At 36.7% G+C, this 20019-nt stretch overlaps 1 protein-coding gene across 1 annotated transcript in view; it reads right to left on the bottom strand.

Annotated features, from left to right (window-relative positions):
• Positions 1 to 17329, bottom strand: part of MBD5 (methyl-CpG binding domain protein 5) — an 80162-nt gene extending 62833 nt beyond the window's left edge. Inside the window, 2 exon segments of the mRNA XM_036025018.1 lie at positions 12039 to 12183; positions 17318 to 17329. The gene's annotated coding sequence lies outside the window, so the exon portion shown is untranslated.
• Between the last annotated feature and the right edge of the window lie 2690 nt (positions 17330 to 20019).

The raw sequence follows: 20019 nt of genomic DNA on the forward strand, positions 1-20019 counted from the left end.
CATATTATAAAACACAATTTTTCCTCTTTTCATAAATTTAACATAAAAAACTACCTATCTACAACATTTTCCCTCCACTTCTCCTGAAGATTCCGTTATGGCTTACCTTGTTTATAAGGCTTGGGCTAAGCCCAATAGACAATAGCCCAATATTCTGGATGAAGGATAGATCTTATACTTAGGACATAATTTACATTTATTTAACAAACCATTTTAGTAGTATTCATAATTTAACTCAAAAAAATGGTGTGTGTGTGTGTGTGTTCTAAGGAGAATATATGTCACAATTCTACCAATATTTTATTTTCGTGCTTCTTTTCAATATGCATATTAGTCTATGAGAATTAGCTTGTGGTCAACTGAATTTTAGTGACTTGATTTCTTTACACTGGCTTTTTCTGACCAAGACGAATTCTAATGAGATGTCACCATGTTACAGAGACTATTCTGTGAACCCTCAGTGCTTGCTCACACTTTGTTAATTCACTGACTCCTCTTAGTATCTGATTTTTTAAAACATTTGTTTGTTTATTGACTATCTCTACCCACAGGAATGTAAAACTCCCTCAGGGTAGGAGTCTTGTCTCTCTTGGACCATTTTATATTCCCAGTTTCAGACTATGCATATTCTAATTAGTTAACATAATTTTATACTCTGATTTTTATGATGTAGGCATATAAAGTTAAAACAACATGTCTAAAATGAAAGAAACATTTTTAAAATAAGCCAATAGAAGCTGATGCGTATGTATTTAGACAAAATATACAAAGGATTTTTTGCTTTAGATTGTCCCTAATGATCTCATAATCTCTGAGTGTAGGTAGAAAAAGTATGAGAGAATTTCTAAGAAAATTAATATGCTTACCTAATGCATCAGAGTTTTATTTATTAAGTGGTTTATACACACACATATATTTTAATTGAATTACTAAAGGAAGCACTAAAATAAATAAATGCAACAATACAAAAACTAAACATGGTGTTAATGCAATAAACCTTTTTCTCAATCTGCCTTACCAACATTCTTGTCAGCCTAAGAATAAACTCGTTATGCAGTGTTGATGTAAATTTTTAATGTTACACCCAAAACATCATGGAGATAACTTAAAAAATTTCATGAATATGACATCATGTAAATAATTAAGCAGTTATCCTTCACAAGTCTTTCTGAATAACATTAAACATAACAAATATTCTGAATAATGTCATACAAAATCAACGATAAAAATAATGAATTTTTGAATCACACGATATGAGTATATTCTAATAAATGTTTATGATGACATCACACATTGATCTTGTGCTCAGTAAACTTACTTGGATACCTAGCAGGAGATAATGAATACCCAATGAACTATTGATTTATCATGGTGAGACTATGTAATTGGGTAATACACCAGTATTTAATATGTTATATAAATCTAAATCATCATTATACTTTTTAATACTGTGTTTCACTAGCTCATGAAACATTTCCAGATAAATACGAAGTCCATTTCATTCCTACATTTGCAAGAGTGAACACCTCATCTTCTCCAATGGAGAACAAGGAGCACATAAAATCTACCTATATTTAAATTCCAAAACAGTATGTGCTCACAATGATGGATATGATTGGATTAAAGCAATTAACATTAGCATTAGCATTTTGGAGAGTAATGTTTGAGTGGCTACAAAATAATTATCATTTGATTTGGTAAAAAATGGACATATTCACAATCTTTCCATCATTATTAGTTAAATGATGTTTGTTACAGTAACCCTAAATGTTATTTCCCCCTTTTTTTTTTAAGATTTTATTTATTTATTTTTAGAGAGGGGGAGGGAGAGAGAGAAATATCAATGTGTGGTTGCTTCTCACATGGCCCCCACTGGGGACCTGGTCCACAACCCAGGAATGTGCCCTGACTGGGAATCAAACCAGCGACCCTTTGGTTTGCAGTCTGTGCTCAATCCACTGAGCTACCCCAGCCAGACTCCCCTTTTCAACTATCTTTCATCTGTGAATATCAGTGATTCAAACAGCTCCTTCATAGCACTGGGTCAGCCCCATCCAGCCTTCCCATCTGTTTCACCCTTCACCTATTTATTCAAGCTATGCATTTTTACTTATGAACACACTTATCTTGCAGTTAGATCTTTTATTGAAAAAAAAAAACCTTCCAATGGTTAAGTCCCATTTTCACTCTAGTTATTATTTCTACTTGGTTCTTATCTTCATTGTGCAGTTACCTCTTCTAAAACACAGCTCTCAGATAGATCCTTTGTAAGAGACCTAATCTCTGCCAGGGTTTCCTTACTCTTTCCAAACTCCCCCCAGCACATTTATGTTTTATGTTTTATACGGTTGTATCAGGAACCCAAGCGTATCTTTCCTGCTCTGATTACTGAAGCTCTCTAGGTCTTGATGTCCTTGTCCTTTCAGTGCAGAAGAGTGTAAATGTAAAAGGACACTACATAATGATAAAGGGAACAATCCAACAAGAGGATATAACCCTAGGAAACATGTATGCACCCAACACAAGAATGCCTAAATGTGTAAAGCAAATATTGATGGACATAAAGGAAGAGACTGACAGTAATAGAGTCATACTATGGGATTTTAACAATCCACTGACATCAATGGGTAGGTCTTCCAGACAGAAAGTCAACAAAGAAATGGTGGCTATAAATGACACACTAGATCACATGGATTTATTTAATTGATACCTTTGGAGCATTTTATTTTAAAGCAGCAGAACATACATACTTTTCAAGTACACATGGAACACTTTCTAGGATAGACTACCTATCATGGCCACAAAACAAGTCTCAATACATTTAAGAAGACTGAAATCATATCAAGCATATTCTCTGACTACAATACTATAAAACTAGAAATCAATCATAAGAAGAAAACTAAAAAACACACAAAGATATGGAGGTTAAAAAACATGTTACTAAACCATGAATGGGTTAACAATAAAATCAAGGTAGAAATCAAAAGATACTTTGAAACAAATGAAAATGAGGACACCACAACCCAAAATCGAACACAAGGCAAGCAGTCCTAAGATGGAAATTCATAGCATTACAGACTTATCTCAAAAAACAAGAAAAATCACAAATAAACAGTCTATCTTTACACTTGCAGATACTCGAAAAAGAACAACAAACAAAGCCCAAAGTGAGTAGAAGGACAGAGATGATAAAAATCAGAGCAGAAATAAACAAAATACAGTCTTAAAAAACCCATACGAAAGATTAAAAAACAAACAAACAAGAGTAGGTTCTTTGAAAAGATAAACAAGATTGACAGACCTTTAACAGGACTCATCAAGAAAAAAAGAGAGAGGACCCAAATAAATAAAAGCAGAAATGAAAGAGAAGTGACAACCGACACCAGAGAAATACAATGGAATGTAAGAAAGTATTACAAACAACTATATGCCAACAAATTGGACAATCTGGATGAAATGAATAAATCCCTAGAAACATGTAGTATTCCAAGATTAAGTCAGGAAGAATCAGAGTATCTGGACAGATTACAATTAGTGAAATTGAAGCAGTAATAAAAATTAAGACCCAACAAATGAAAGTCCTGGACCAGATGGCTTCACAGGTGAATTTTACCAAATGTTCAAAGAAGAACTAATTCACCCTTCTCAAACGATTCCAAAAAGCTTAAGAGAAGACTCACAAGCTCATTTAAAAAATTTTTTATCGAAGGGCATTTTTTCATTTTAGAGAGAAAGTGAGAGAGAGAAACATCAATATGAGAGAGAAACATCAGTTGGTGACCTTCTTGTATGCACTGTGACTGGGGATCAAACCCGCAATCATAGTGTGTGCCCTGACCTGGAATCGAACCCAGGACCTCTATGGGAAATGCTCCAACCAACTAAACCACATTGGCCAGAACCAGTTGCATTTTTATACATCAATAATGAACCTTCAGAAAGGAAAAAATCCCGTTCATAACTGCTTCAAAGGCAATAAAATATCGGGGAATAAATTTAACCAAGGATGTAAAGGGCCTGTACTCAGAAGATTCTAAGACATGGAAGAAAGAAACTGAAAAACCTGCAAATAACTTGAAGCACATACTGAGTTCATGGATAGGAAGAATTAACATCATTAAAATGTCCATGCTACCCAAATCAGTCTAAAGATTCAATGAAATTCCTATCAAGACACCAATGGAATATTTCATAGAAGTAGAACAAACATTCCAAAAGTTTATATGGAACTACAAAAGATCCTGAATAGCAACAGCAATCTTGAAAAAGAAGAACAAAGTTGGAGGAATCACGCTACATGATATCAAAGTATATTACAAGGCCATAGGAATCAAAACAGCATGGTATTACATAAAAAGAGACATACAGATTAGTGGAACATAATAGAAAACTCAGAAATGAATCCATGCCTAATTAATATTTGACAGGGAAGGCATACAAAGGATAAAGACAGTCTATCCAATAAATGGTTTTGGGAAAATTGGAAAGATAGTGTGCAAAAGATGAAACTAGACCACCTTTTTATACCATAGACAAGAATAAACTAAAAATGGATTAAAGAGTTAAATATTAGACTGAAAACCATAAAACTCCTGGAAGAAAAGGTAGGCAGTAAAATCTTGGACATTTCTCCTAGCAGTATTTTTCTGGTATCTCTCCTTGGGCAGGAGAAACAAAAGAAAATATAAACAAATGGGACTATATCAAACTAAAAAGGTTTTGCATAGCAAAAGAAACCATCAACAAAATGAAGACAACCCACTGAGTGGGAGAACATATTTGTCAATGGTACATCTCATAAGGGGTTCATATCCAAAATTTATAAGAAACTTATAAAACTCAACACCAAAAAACAGACAATTCAATTAAGAGATAGGCAAAGGGCCTGAACAGAGATTTCTCCAAAGACATACAGATGGCCAATAGACATGAAAGGATGCTCATCATCACTAATTATCAGTGAAATGCAAATTAAAACCACAATGAGATACCACCTTAAATCTGAAGGAATGTCTACCATCAATAAATCAACAAACAACATGTCTTGGTGAGGATGTGGAGAAAGAGGAACCCCTGTGTACTGTTGGTAGGAATGCACGCTGTTGCAGTCTCTGTGGAAAGCAGTATGGAGTTTCCTTAAATAATTAAAAAATGGAACTGCCTTGTGACCCAGTGATTCCACTTCTGGGAATTTACCTGAAGAAACCTGAAACACCAATTCAAAAGAATATATGTACCCCTATGTTCACTGCAGCATTATTTACAATAACAAAGATTTGGAAGCAGCTCAAGTGTCCATCAGTAGATGGGTGGCTAAAACAACTATGGTACACTTACACAATGGAATACTACTTGGCTATAAAAAAGAAAAAAGTTTATCCTTTCTGACAGCATGGATGAATCTGGAGAGCCTTATGATAAATAAGATAAGCCAGTCAGCGAAAGCCAAATACCATATGATTTCACTCATAATCTAATGAGTAAAATGAACTAACAAGCAAAATATGGACAGACTCACAGATAGAGAGAGGAGGCTGACAGCTGTATGGGGCAGGGGCCTGGGTGCAGGGGTGGAGGGATTGAGTACAAAAGAAAAAGAAAATGAAGGAAGTTGTGGGCAGGGACAAGAGCATCATGATTTCTGGAGGTAGGGGGCTAGTGGGAGGTGGAGGATGGAATAGGTGGGATAAATGGTTTTGGACAGAGACTGACTTGGGGTGGTAAACATACGATACAGTGTATAGATGATGTGTTGCAGAATTGTGCACTTGACAGCTATAAAATTTTGTTAACCAGCGTTACCCCAATATATTCAATAAAAAAATTAATTTGCAGCCTCCATTGCAGTTAAGTATGGTCATATGATGAGATTTTGACCAAAGAGATGTGAGCAGAAGTGACACACTGAACTTCCTGGTCACATTCTTCAAAGGAAGTTGCTTGTCTCCTACTTCTCTCTTGTCCTTTCTGTGAGCTGAAAGCAATAGTGTGAACAACTTTGACATCATGGGCAGGAACACATCCCAGGAAGTAACAAAATAAAAGAAACCTGTGACCTTGGACAGAGCTACCAACTTATCCTGGACTGCCCACATACCTCTGCACTATTAGATGACAGAGAAAGAAACTCTTTTTGAGCCACTGTATTTTTTTTAATGACTTGATTATAGTAGCTCATCCTCTTACTATCTATGGACTAGTTTGGTATTAATAACAAAATGCTATATTTGGGTTACTTACTTATAAAAAAGGAGTAGAAAACAGTATCATTTCACTCATACATGGAATGTGATGAACAAACTGAAATAACAAGTGAAATAGAGACAGACTGGTAGAGATAAGCATGACAGCTCTGTGGGGGGTGGTCAGGAGGTAGAGGGGTTGAACAAAAAGGAAATAGGACTCATGGGCATAGACAACAGTGTGGTGACTGCAGTGGGGATGGGTGGAGGTGGAAAAGGGTGTAAGCGGGATAATGGTAAAGGAAAAGAATACAGTAAAAAATAAATAAATAAATAAATAACACAAGTACATTGCAAAGAAAGTATTGGCTCTTTAATTGGAAAATATATTATTTCTAAAAATTTAAATGTGATATCTATAGAATAGCTAATTAATATTTTCCAGATCCTTAACATCATTATGGAAGTTTTTTTTATTAGAAGCAGTTACAAGTTTTGTGCCTAGTATTGTGCTATTGCTGTTTCTGTTTTAGCCAAGCAGAGGAAAAAGATATGGAGAGCCACAAAGAATACCCAGTAACCTGAATGATCTAAATACTAGAGAGAAAATTAGGCTAGCCTTTTGATTAGTTCTAAAATTCTTCAGGGTGTCACCCTTAACTTTTCTGCTTAGACTACCTACCACCTCCACTTTGACCTTCTTGTTCTTCACTAAACCAATATCTATTTTTCTCAGTTTAAATGTCTATTCTTCAGAGAGGCCTTCCAGGTTTCTCTAATCATTATTCACTTCCCAAATGTAAACTGGATCCCCCATATAATATCTAGTAATTCACATACATTTCTACACATAACTGAACTTTCTCTTTGCTCTTGCCATTTTACATGACTGCAAAGAAAAAATATGACTGAGACATTTAACTTCAAGTTTAAGTTTTTGCACCTTTAAAAATACTTAAGGAAGTGCTGCTCTTTAACAGCAGAGCCTCCTCTACCTATCCAAGCTCCAGCCCAAGGAGGAGGGGGTTAAGCAGAGGTCTCTATATCACAGCTCTTTTTTTTTTTAATTCACCAATTTTTTAAAAAAGGTTTTATTTATTTATTTTCAGAGAGGGAAGGGAGGGAGAAAGAGAGAGAGAAACATCAATGTGTGGTTGCTGGGGGCCATGGCCTGCAACCCAGGCATGTACCCTGACTGGGAATCGAACCTGCGACACTTTGGTTCACAGCCCGCACTGAATCCACTGAGCTACACCAGCCAGGGACTATATCATGGCTCTTACAAAGCAGCAAATCTGCTGGTGGTGAAGCACCTAAGAAGCAACTGGCTACCAAAGCCACTCGCAAGAATGTGCCCTCTACTGGAGGGGTGCAGTAATCTCATTACAGACCAGGTACTGTGGCACTTTGTGAAATTAGATGTTATCACAATTCCACTAAACTTAGGATTTGCAAACTTCCCTTCCAGTGACTGGTTCGACAAATTGCTCAGGACTTCAAAACAGATCTGCACTTCCAAAGTGCAGCTGTTGGTGCTATGCAGGAGGTAAGTGAGGCCTGTCTGACTGGCCTTTTTGAAGACACCAACCTGTATGCTATCCATGCCAAATGTGTAACAATTATGCCAAAAGACATCCAGCTAGCATGCTGTATACATGGGGAACGTGCTTAAGAATCCACTATAATGGAAAGCATTTCATTCTTAAACAAACAAAAATCTCTTCTTCCTTTTATAGGTAGTTCTGAGCATTAGGTATTTTTTTCTGATGGTGTCAAAAGGTAACTAAGTATATAATTGCAAGTGGAAAATAGGGGACAAAAATCAGGTATTGGCAGTTTTTCCATTTTCATTTGTGTATGAAAATTTTAAAGATAAATGCAGAGAATATAAAGTGTTAACACAAGTCAAAATGTTTCAGTGAAGAAGTTTCAGTAATTCAACTTTATAATAATATAAATAAACCTGTTAAATTTTTCTGGACAATGCCAGTATTTGGATTTTTTAAAGAACAATTTCTTTTTTTAAGTATATTTTATTAATCATGCTATTACAGTTGTCCCAATTTTTCCCCCTTTGCCTCTCTCCTGCCCAGCACCCACCCTCCCTTCCAGTAATCCACCCCCTTAATTCATGTCCACGGGTCATGCATGTAAATTCTTTGGCTTCTCTATTTCCTATACTTTTCTTAAAATCTCCCTGTCTATTTTGTACCCACCATTTATGCTTCTAATCCCTGTACCTTTTCCTCCATTCTTTCCTTTCCCTTTCTCCACTGGTAGTCCACTAAATGATCTCTCTAGTTATGATTCTGTTCCTGTTCTAGTTGTTTGCTTCATTTGTTTTTGTTTTTTAGATTCAGTTGTTGATAGTTGTGAGTTTGTTGTTATTCTAATGTTGATAGTTTTGATCTTTTTTTGAGTAAGTCCCTTTAACATTCAGTAGAATAAGGGCTTGGTGCTGATGGACCCCTTTAGCTTTGCCTTATCCTGGAAGCACTTTATCTGCCCTTCAATATTAAATGATAGCTTTGCTGGATAGAGTAGTTTTGGTTGTAGGTCCTGGCTTTTCATCACTTTGAATACTTCTTGCCACTCCTTTTTTGTCTGCAAAATTTCTTCTGAGAAATCAGCTGATAGTCTTATGGAAACTCCGCTGTAGGTAACTCCCAGCTTTTCTCTTGTTGCTTTTGAGATTCCCTCTTTATCTTTAACCTTTGGCATTTTAATTATAATGTGTTTTGGTGTGGTTCTCTTTGGGTCCAACTTGTTTGGGACTCTCTGTGCTTCCTGGACTTGTATATCTATTTCCCTTACCAAGTTAGGGAGTTTTCTTTCAATATTTTTTCAAGTAAGTTTTCAACTTCTTGCTCTTCCTCTTCTTCTGGCATCCCTATGATTCAGATATTGGGACTTTTGGAGATGTTCCAGAGTCTTCTTATTTTTGCCTCACTTTTTTGAATTGTTTCTTCATTGTGTTCTGGTTGACTGTCTCTTATGTTCCAAATTATTGATTTGAACCTTTTCCCTTCACTGTTAGTTCCCTGTGGATTTTTAAAAAATTTTACTTAGTGTAACCTTCATTTATTCTCTTATGTTTTTGTCTTAGTTCAGTGAGTTCTCTGAGCATCCTTATCACCAGTGTTTTGAACTCTGCATTTGACAGGTTGGCTATCTCTGTTTCACTTAGTTCTTTTTTGGGGGTTTTGTTCTATTTTTTTCATTTGGGCCATATTTCTTTGTCTCAATTTGGCAGCCTCCCTGTATTTGTTTCTGCGTATTAGGTGGGACTGCTTTGACTCCCTGTCTTAGCACCCTGTTAGGTTGTATGGGGTGCAGCCATAGGTATTCATGGGGGTGGGGCAACTAGCTTCACTGTTTTGTAGCTCTGTATTGTGGGGGTGGAGCCAGAATGAGGACGATGATGCTGAGGCTTACTCATTACTTACCCCATTTCCAGTTACTTCATCCCCTTCCAGTAAGCAACTGGCACCCCACTAGCTGCTGCCCTGGAGGCGGTTCCTAGAACAGGTGGGTTTGTGTTCATTCTAGGAACATTCCCAGAGCAGGTGGGTTTGTGTCTGGGCTCTATAAATGGCTTTTCCCAAAAGACTGGCAGTTTATGCCATTGTCCCAACCTCCACTGGTTTTTATAGGCAGAAATTGTGAGGTTTTATTTTCCCGGTGCAGAAACCCTGGTCTGTGTGGTCTGGCCTTGGACTTCAATCACTTATTCCCAAGGTATCCCTCCTGATTTTATCCACCACATGTGGTGGGACCACCTGGTTTGCCAGCTGCCTCTCTGCTGCTGCCTTGCCACCAACACACAGTGTCCTCTCTGCCTCGGCTCCCGGTCTCTACCCCTTCTATTCATCTGGATGAGTACAGCTTCTGTAAATCCTTGGTTGTTGGACTTCCATACAGTTTGATTTTTTGGCAGTTCTGGGTGTTTTTGTTTTGAGGTTAGTTGTGATCCTTCTTACAGTTGTGCAAGGAGGTAAAGCGTGTCTACCTATGCCTCTATCTTGACCAGATGTCCAAGTAAATTTCTTTTCTTTTTAAAATTATTTTTTGTAGTTGTTCAATTACAGTTGGACCCATTTTTCTCCCATTACTCTCCCTTGCTGTACCTACCTCCCCCTCCCACATTCAATTCTTCCTCCATGGTCTTTGTCCATGGGTCTTTTATACTGTTCCTTGACTTGACCCTTCCCCTTCTTTCTCTACTTATCCCCCTCCTCCCTCCCCTCTGGTCACTGTCAGTTTGTACTGAGTAAATTTCTTATGGATGGCAATTAAATGGTGTTTGTAGCACTTTAACCATACAGTAGATTCCATCCATTCACTATTCTTTTCTGAGTTGTCGTTCTACATGCAAGCACATGTTTTTAATATTGTCTCTCTTCTGTGCCATTCTTGTAAGTTTGCTATTAAAATACATTAAAATATTAAAAAATAAGGAAGTGAAAAGTGAGGGTCTGTATGCATATGTAGAAAATGCTTACTATTCATTTTACCTCCTTAAAAGTTAAAAAGTGAACAATCACCAGCTCCTACATACATATCTTTAAAAAAACAGAGAACTATTTTAAAATAAAGTAGTAATACAGAATAGCTATATATTAATTGATAAACTCAGTGTAATTCTGAGGGAAAATAGTTTATAATGTATTTCTGTATTTTAGTCATCAGCAGTTTGTTACTTTTGCTTTTCTATGGTATAACAAAATTTCTCGTAGGGAATATTTAGAAGAAATACTTGCCTGCATTTACATAATCTATTTAAGAGTACACTAAGCAAGTTTAAGTGTGTAATTTTTACATCTTATTCATGCACTACTGGTTTTTTGGTTACTCAAGGTACACCTCAATATATAGGTTAAATCATTGTTGAAAAAAAGATGTACATCAATATTGCTTTTTCCCAAAACTATACTAAGAACGAAACAATTATGAATTATGCCCATTTGGGGTTGTGCCATATTATAAAGCAATTAATATTTATACACTCTTACTATAAAATATTTAGCATTTTTAATTCACCTGACAGTGGATGTCAAGTTCCTTCTTGGCATAATCACTTCTGTATAGAGGTAACAATTTCAACCTTGAGTCATAACCTTGAAACTCAGGCTACTCCTGGAGTGGAAACAGGAAGACTCCTTAACCACTTAAGAAACCCACCCAAAGACACTGTCTCTAAATGTGTATAACTACCTAGGAACTTGTAGGTCCAATCAAGGTCTCTAGCAAACATAATTAAATGTAAAACATAACTGAAGTCTAATAAATTGTCTGATATGGTCTCTCAAGAAACAAGAGGAGGAAATCATTTCTGTGTGGATTCTAGAAAGGGGGGCACAAAGCATACAATCTCTAAGCCCCGTGAAATAAATGATCTTTTGCTGTGTTAATGTAGCTTCCCCATTAGTAACTAAGTGAGTAAGTAGTATACCTGTAGGTGTTTAGTGGTGTCATATCAAAAGTGTCTCAGGGATACTCCATTTAGTATTAACTGCTCACTGGAATGAGAGTGGCAGAGAAAATGTAGCAGCCAAAGAAAACTTATGTGCAAAATACTCAGGTTGGAGAGGAAAGGAGTTTCAATATCACAAAACCAGGCATAGTGTATTATAGAGCACATACTGAAGAGAAGCCAAACCTGTAGAAAATGAAGTCTTCAATTTAACAAAAAAGGAAGCCAAATATAGGACTAAGTTATAAAAGGAAGAAATCTAAGCCAAATCCATCTGTAAAAGTGTTTGGCTTGTATACAGCTTGAGAATAATAATAATAGCAAATTAGTTGACAACATTTAAATTAAAAATTTCACAAGAAAATTTGCATTTCCTGCTTTACCTGATAAACTGGACAATGTGGTATCACTAGGTCAACATGCCTGCCTTGTGACAATTATCTGGAACTTGGTTCTCCAGTTCACTGCAGCGGCTTCCTGCTTCATTCCCACCAGACTGGCCTCTGTAGGCACTTGGGTTTCCAATCTCTGGAATAGAAAGGACCGTGAGATAAGGCTTGAGAGACTCACTTCAGCCCTTGAGAAGAAGTACGATTGACTTATTTTTTCAGTGTCCACTTAACCTGCACTTCATAGTTTCTTTACAAGGGTAGAGGATGACTAGTGGACCATAATGCATTGTTGGTATATATAGGAGCACTAGTAAGCCAGCTAAAACCACAAGCACAGAGTGAACTTTAATAAAATTGAGTTGACCCTGAGACTGTGATGATTCTTGAATTAGAGGAGGTAGAAGTCTAACTTCAATCCTTTATCTTTCCTTCTTTCTTAGCGCCATCATTGGCAATACCACATTATCATTAACTTATGAACTCATGTTGGGATCAAAGAATTACAGAACCAAATTGTATATTACCATTATTAAGAGTATTGATCAATCATAATTATTAGAAAATGCCATTGTTTATTTTATGACTTTTAAAATAATTATCTTTTGACAAATAAGAAAAATTTTTTTATAATGGCTTTCAAAAGTGTTCTTGATACCTTATTACCCACAACTCTATTTTCTTCTAGCCACCAAGGGGACGCTGACAAGGCTCTGCCTTGTCCTGGGTGAAATAATCCTGTGACAGTCCAACTCATTCTGCTCTGTTTCCAAGGTCTGGTGGATTTCCTTTTTTTTTCTAAATGTAGTTGGATAAGCTTAGGCTTTTATTTTTTTCACATTTTTTAAATTGTTGTTCAAGTACAGTTGTCTCCATTTCACCCCTCCACCACCCATCCCATGATTATTTGGTGGATTTCACAGGTGCTTTGATATCATTAAGTTAGTGACTTGAATACCAGATGTATGTATTTCACTCAAAGAAAACAATTAAACAAACAAATAGGTCACCTGGCTTACAAATTAATTTCTTGTAAAAATAGATTGTGTAGATGGTTTGTATTAGACCCTAGAGGCCATCACCTTTGAGAGCAATGGTAAAGTCAATTTTTAAATGGAAGAATAAGGACCACATCCTGGACCACAGTTACTCCATGGGGTGCTCCTCCACCTTTGAGGTCTTTCCTCATAGCCAGCCTACTTTTTATTTCTCTTTTTGATTTTAGGCCAAAGGACGACAGGGAAAAGTGTAGTATGTGGCATAGTAGCATGCTTGAGCATTGCTATTCTTCAGAGAGCAGTCAGCAGGGACAAAGGAGCAATGAAAGATGTGGGATCAGGTTAAGTAACTATGTTTCTATAATCCTGAAATACTATAGGTACTGCAGGCATTATAGTTAATGTTTTAAGTATTTATTAGGAAACTGCATTTGAGACACTGAATGGATGGTAGGAACCCAAACATAAAGAGAACACTGTCCCATCTCAAGGAACTTACTGCCTGGGAGGTGAAGGGTGGGACGTTGGGCAGTCAGGCAAACAGGTAATTACAACATTAAATGATACTGGCTTTGATGAGGACTAAGTATGGAGTGCTAAATGAGCACAAAGAAAGAGCCAGTCTAGACTTCAGAGATCAGAGGTAGGGGTCAGTTTAGGGGTCAGGATACATTTAAAGATGCACACAGTTTAGAAAGGCAAAGAAAGAAAGGTAAGGGACTTGAAAGTTCACCTAATCCATGTATATACTCTTAATTCCAAAAGATTAATATTGCAGATACTATATTTTTGTCTGGTAATAACAATTTCAATATTATACTCTTTTTTAGATGGTCAGCAAGCATAAAGGTCTCATTTTGTCAGAACTTTTAACCTTGAGATGTGATAAGTCATGAAGCATTAATGAATATTTTCCACAGAAAATTCTGGATGTCTGCCTAATGCCTGAAGTAAAAAGATGACCTGACATTTAGATAAACAAATATTGTTTTCTAGAAGAAATATTATCAAAAAACAATAATTTACTTGAATAAGTAATATTATCAGTGAGTACATTGAAAGCAGAGGCTAAAAGGAGCAAGATACCGATGAGGGAGTCTTAGCCTATAGAGCAGTTCCAAACTTTAAGTATATTCTTTGTTACAGAATAGCCATGGTGGTTTGAAGTACAGGATAGGAAATGGAGAAGCCAAAGAACTTATATGCATGACCCATGGACATGAACAATGGTGGGGGGATTGTCTGAGGGAGTGAGGGGTGCTGGGTGGAGAGGGAAAAAGGGGCGAAAACTGGGACAACTAATAGCATAATCAATAAAATATAATTTAAAAAAACCCATAAGTGATGAAAATAAGATGGCTATTGTGCTAACGTTATTTTAGCCAAATACATAGGAATACTAGCTGCCATTTCTCTTACCATCTTCTGGAAACTGGGTTGAGCACTTTAAACATGTGTTAACTCATTTAATTCTTGTCACAACTGTATAAGAACTAGTATTTTTTTCTTTTCTAGAATTGAGGAAATGGAGGCAAAGGAAATTAAGTAGCTTTACCTCCTCTTTTCCTCTGATAATTTATATCCCCCTTTTCTACTTTATTTTTTTCTTCTTAGTATTTATCACTAACATATCACATATTTTCCTGTTTGTCTTATTATTGTCCCCTCTAACAAAAATGTAAACTCTGTGAGTACATAGATTTATTCATTATCAAAAAAAACAAAAACCTACTATTTTTTGCTTTGGGTTCAACAGCTCCTTGAAGACTGGCTTTGTATTTCAAGTTTTTAATTTTTAACAGCACAAAGTACAGAACCTTACACATGCTGCAGCCAAAAATATCTGCTGAGTGAATGATGGACACAATTAATAAGGAGACATATGCTGAGCCCTTGCCATGCTCAGTGCTGCACATGGCACCATCAGACTGGGCAGTGCAAAACACCACCAGGGTTCTCAAAGAACTTAACATTTAGGAATAAAAATAGATAGATTCACGAGGGATACCCACGGTACAAAATAAGAAGTTCACACATTTCATTACTTCCATTCTCCAGTCATCTAATGATAGGTAAAAATGTTTATTCACTGCTCCTCCTAAGATACCCTAGGATCTTGCTGCATTAAACTTTTGAAAATGTCAGAATCTCTCACAACTCTGTGCCTATGCATGTTGTTCCCTGGGCTTAGAAAGAACTCCTCCTGTTTGCTTAAGGCAGCCTTCCTTCCTTTAATTAAACTCCAGGGTCAGCTCTTTTTTTAAAAAAAGATTTTGTTTATTTTATTTTTAGACAGAGGGGAAGGGAGGGAGAAAGAGATAGAGAGGAACATCGATGTGTGGTTACCTCTCATGTGCCCCCCACTGGGGACCTGGCCTGCAACCCAGGCATGTGTCCCGGTTGGGAATTGAACCAGTAACCCTGTGGTTTGCAGGGAGGTGCTCAATCCATTGAGCCACACCAGCCAGAGCCGGGGTCAGCTCTTCCATGAAGCTCCCTCCAGCCTCCTGTTTAGAGTTACTTTTTCATTTCTCTCTCATTCTACAGTGCTGTTTACATAAAGGTAATAGCACCTACCACACATATTCCTGTTTCATACATCTTGGAGCTTATGGCTGCCAAACACATTACCAGGTTCATGGGATGCAGACAGACAGCTTTGAGTCAAATTATTCATTTTTCTTACCTTTCAAAAATACTAAAGAACTTTTTCCACTCCTCTAAAATATAACCATAAATACAAAAATTCTTGTTATTAATACAGTAAGTTCACCCAGTGATATATAGGCTAATTGCAGGAGGCTGAACAGAATCACTTTTCTTATTTTATTTTCAGCACAATTTCTAGATTCAGGGAATGTATCCAGTGCCTAAAAGAGTGCTTGGTATACAGATAATTACTTGTTGAATAAATAAATGATAAATACAAACCGTGTCATTAATGCTAAGTGGCATGGCATAAATGAAATGCACTATAACAAATAATACAGAGAACAGTGAACTAAGGATCTGGAAGTTTGCAACTGCAGTGTTCTAGCTGTGTAACTTTCAGCAACACACATAAACTCAGCTTTAATTTTTCAATTTATAAAATTAATTGATTTGGCCAGATCAGTGGTTTTCAAATTATTTTAGCTGTAGTCTTCTTCTATCTAATAAATTCTAAATGAATCCTCCATTATATAAAACAGAACAAGAGATTTGCTAGTAGTAATTCATTTTATAAGCCCAAAGTATGATACCACTTATCAAAATCCATCAATGACAATAATAAACTATTGACTAATAATAAGTATTAAATCAAGGGACATGGGTGACAGCTGCAATTTTAATCATCATTAACAAATTTATTTCTGTACTTTGTTTTGGCATTATAATATTGAAACAATTCTTAACATTAGAAGAGCTATTACAAATGGCAAACTTTAAAAAAAATAGCTAATTTGGTTTTGGCAATGTTAAGATCTTTGCAATTAAAATAGTGCAGATGCCTGAAGAACAAATAAAGAAAATCTTGTTTCCAAATTGAATGATTATGTCTAATTATTACTCATGTTTCTGGTCATGAACACAAAATATTCAAGGGCAACAACTAACCAAAACATAAATTATGCAATTAAACTTTCTTTAAAATATATGAGGTCTGTGCAGAAAAAGTCCAGCCATTGCTAATATAACAAGAATAGTTTGTATGACATTGATGTAACCTGACAGCCAGAGAAAGTGGACTGGGATGCACATGTGTGAACAATGACGCCTTCACTGTACTAGTCAGTGGGAGCAGATGTCTTTGAGTGAGCATGTGTATTGCGTGGTCATCACATTCAAAATGACTGAGTAAGTAGAGCAATGGATTTGCATCAAATTTTACATTAAGCTTGAACATTCCTCCATGGAATGTATTCAGAAGGCTGAAGATATGGGCAACTGGTGATTGGCAGCTTCATCATGACAATGTACCCACTCATGTATCACATCTTGTGCAGAGTTTTTTTGTGATCACCCAGGTGACTCAGCCCCTCTGTAGCCCAGATTTGGTGGCTTGTGGCTTCTGGCTTTTCCCAAAATTAAAATTGCGTTTGAAAGGGAAGAGACTTCAGGCTGTCAAAGTGATTCGGGAAAATATGATGGGGCAGCTGATGGTGACTGGGAGAACTGTGTGAGGTCCCAAGTTGCCTACTTTGAAGGGCACTGAGGTGTCATAGTCCTATGTATACTATTTCTTGTATCTTCTTCAATAAATGTCTCTATTTTTCATATTATATGGCCGGATACCTTCTGGACAGACCTCAGTATATATACGAATAAATCCTTAGCTGCAGAATGCTTATTGATTTTAGATAAAGAAGAAGGGAGAGGGAGAGGTAGAGAGAAAGAGATAGACATCGATGTGAGAAACATTGATTGGTTGCCTTCTGTATATGCCTCAACCAGATTTTATCCTTGAACCCAGGTATATGCCCTGACCAGGGATCAAATCCAGAACCTTTTGGTGTATGAGACAATGCTCCAAACAACTGAACCACCTGCTCAGGGCTCTTCAATATCACATTAATTTACCATTGCAAACTGTTAAGGAGTGATAAGGATATATGGCAGGCAGATGCTTCAATATCTTGTTTGTATTTATTCAACGGAGCACACAGATGCTGCAGCAGTGTTCTGGCTCACATAATTTGATTTGGATGTATAATAATGAACTCAAGTTTTATATAAAACCAAGCTAAAATACAAATATAAAAATATATATTCATAAGTTAAAATACCTATATAAAAATTGGTAGCAAAACTTTAGTCATAGTCTGTAAAAATATAAACTAACAGAGAAGCTTATTTTTTGTTTCAAGGTATGTTCATATGTTACAAATTGGTATAAAACATTTGAGTGTGCATTTCATTTTCATTACAGTGTTAAAATACTTAATATATTTTTAAATTTAAATTTATGTCTAACATTTAGAAAACTCTGAAGAATCTCCTCTGAGATGGATGTTCTTCTAATCCTTTTGATTCTATAATTTCTACATAAGCTAGAAAAGCAAGAAAGATTTTATTAAGGACTGCTGGTCAATATGGAGGTGTCTATAAACATGCTTTGCCTTCTCATGCAACCACAGGAAGAAATACAATTAGACCTCAAAAGCAAATAACACCCAGAACTGCCAGAAAATCAAGCTCAATGGAAGACCAACAACCAAGGACTTAAAGAAGCCACATTCATCCTGATGGGTAGGAAGGGTGGAGTTGTGGGGAGGAATGGAACTGTGGTGTGACACAGAGAGGCCGTGTGGCCATGGTGGAACAGGGTCCCACATTCATGTGTGGTGGATAAAAATTGGGAAGAATACCTTGGGAGCGAGTTATCACAGTCCAAGTGCCAGTTCCAGTGCCAGGAAGGTAAATCCCTCTAACTTCTGGCTGTAAAAACCAGTGGGGGTTGGGGTGGCAGAAGAAACTGCTGGATTTCCATGAAAACGTACACCCCCACACTGGGATTCAGCATCAGGGTAACAACTGGAATGGCCCCAGTCACATGGGGCAAGTGCTGGGCAAACCTCCAGAAGCCAGGCAGCAAAACCATCCCCACTCTGAGGCCTCCCACCACACAGAACCACAAAGCAGTGAAGCAGGTTGACTGCCCTGTTGATTATCTAAGGTTCTGACCCAACAATTTACAGGTGCCTTTTCTACAACAGGCCATACTAAGATAGGAAGTCAAAGCAGCTCTACTCAATAAACAGAAACAAAAACAAGGAGGCTGCCAAATTGAGGAGACACAGAAATATGGCCCATATGAAAGAACAGAACCAAACCCCAGAAAAACAACTAAGTGAAATGGAGATAACAACCTATCAGATGCAGAGATCAAAACACTGGTGATCATGATGCTCAAAGAACTCAATGAGTACAGCAACAAAATAAAAAAGACCCAGGAAGAAATAAAGGTTACACTAAGTGAAAAAAAGAAAAATCTACAGAGACCCAACAATGGAGGAAGTGAAGCCAGAATTCAAATACATGATTTGGAACATAAGGAAGAAATAAGCATTTAACCAGAACAACAAAAAGAAAAAAGAATTAAAAGAACAAACAAACAAACCAAGGTTGGTATAAGTTGCCTTTGGGACATCTTAAAAAATATCAGCATCCGAATCATATGGATGCCAGAAGGAGAAGAGAAGAGCAAGAAATTGAAAACTAAGCCCTGGCTGGCGTAGCTCAGTGGATTGAGCATGTGCTCTGAACCAAAGTGTCGCAGGTTCAACTCCCAGACAGGGCACATGCCTGGGTTGCAGGCCACGGCCCCCAGCAGCCACACATTGATGTTTCTCTCTCTCTTCCTCCCTTCCCTCTTGAAAAATAAATGAATAAATAATCTTAAAAAAAGAAAATATTGATTAAAAATAGGAGAAAAGCAGAATTAAAAAAAAAGAAATTGAAAATTTATTTGAAAAAATAATGAAAGAAAACTTCCTAATTTGGTGAAGGTAATAGATATAGAATTCCAGGGAGCACAGAAAATTCCAAACAAGTTGGAACCAAAGAGACACATCATAATTAAAATGCCAAAGATTAAAGACAAAGAGAGAATCTTAAAAGCAGAGAGTTATTTACAAAGGAATTTCCGTAAGACTCTTAGCTGATTTCTCAAAAGAAACTTTGCAGGCAAGAAGGGGCTGGAAAGAAGTATTCAAAGTAACCAAAAGCAAGGACCTGTAGGACCAAGATTACTCTGTCCAGCAAAGCTATCACTTAAAATTGAAAGGCAGATAAGTGCTTCCCAGATAAGGCAAAGCTAAAAGAGTTCATTATCATCAAGCCCTTATTATATGAAATGTTAAAGGGACTTACCTAAAAAAAGAAGATCAAAACTATGAACAGCAAAAGGACAACAAACTCTCCACTATGCATAACTGAACCTTAAAAACAAAAACAAAAACAAAAGCACAAACAAACTAAGCAAACAACCAGAACAG

The sequence above is a fragment of the Phyllostomus discolor genome, chromosome 4 (assembly GCF_004126475.2).
Source record: "Phyllostomus discolor isolate MPI-MPIP mPhyDis1 chromosome 4, mPhyDis1.pri.v3, whole genome shotgun sequence".
Classification (NCBI taxonomy): Eukaryota; Metazoa; Chordata; class Mammalia; order Chiroptera; family Phyllostomidae; genus Phyllostomus; species Phyllostomus discolor.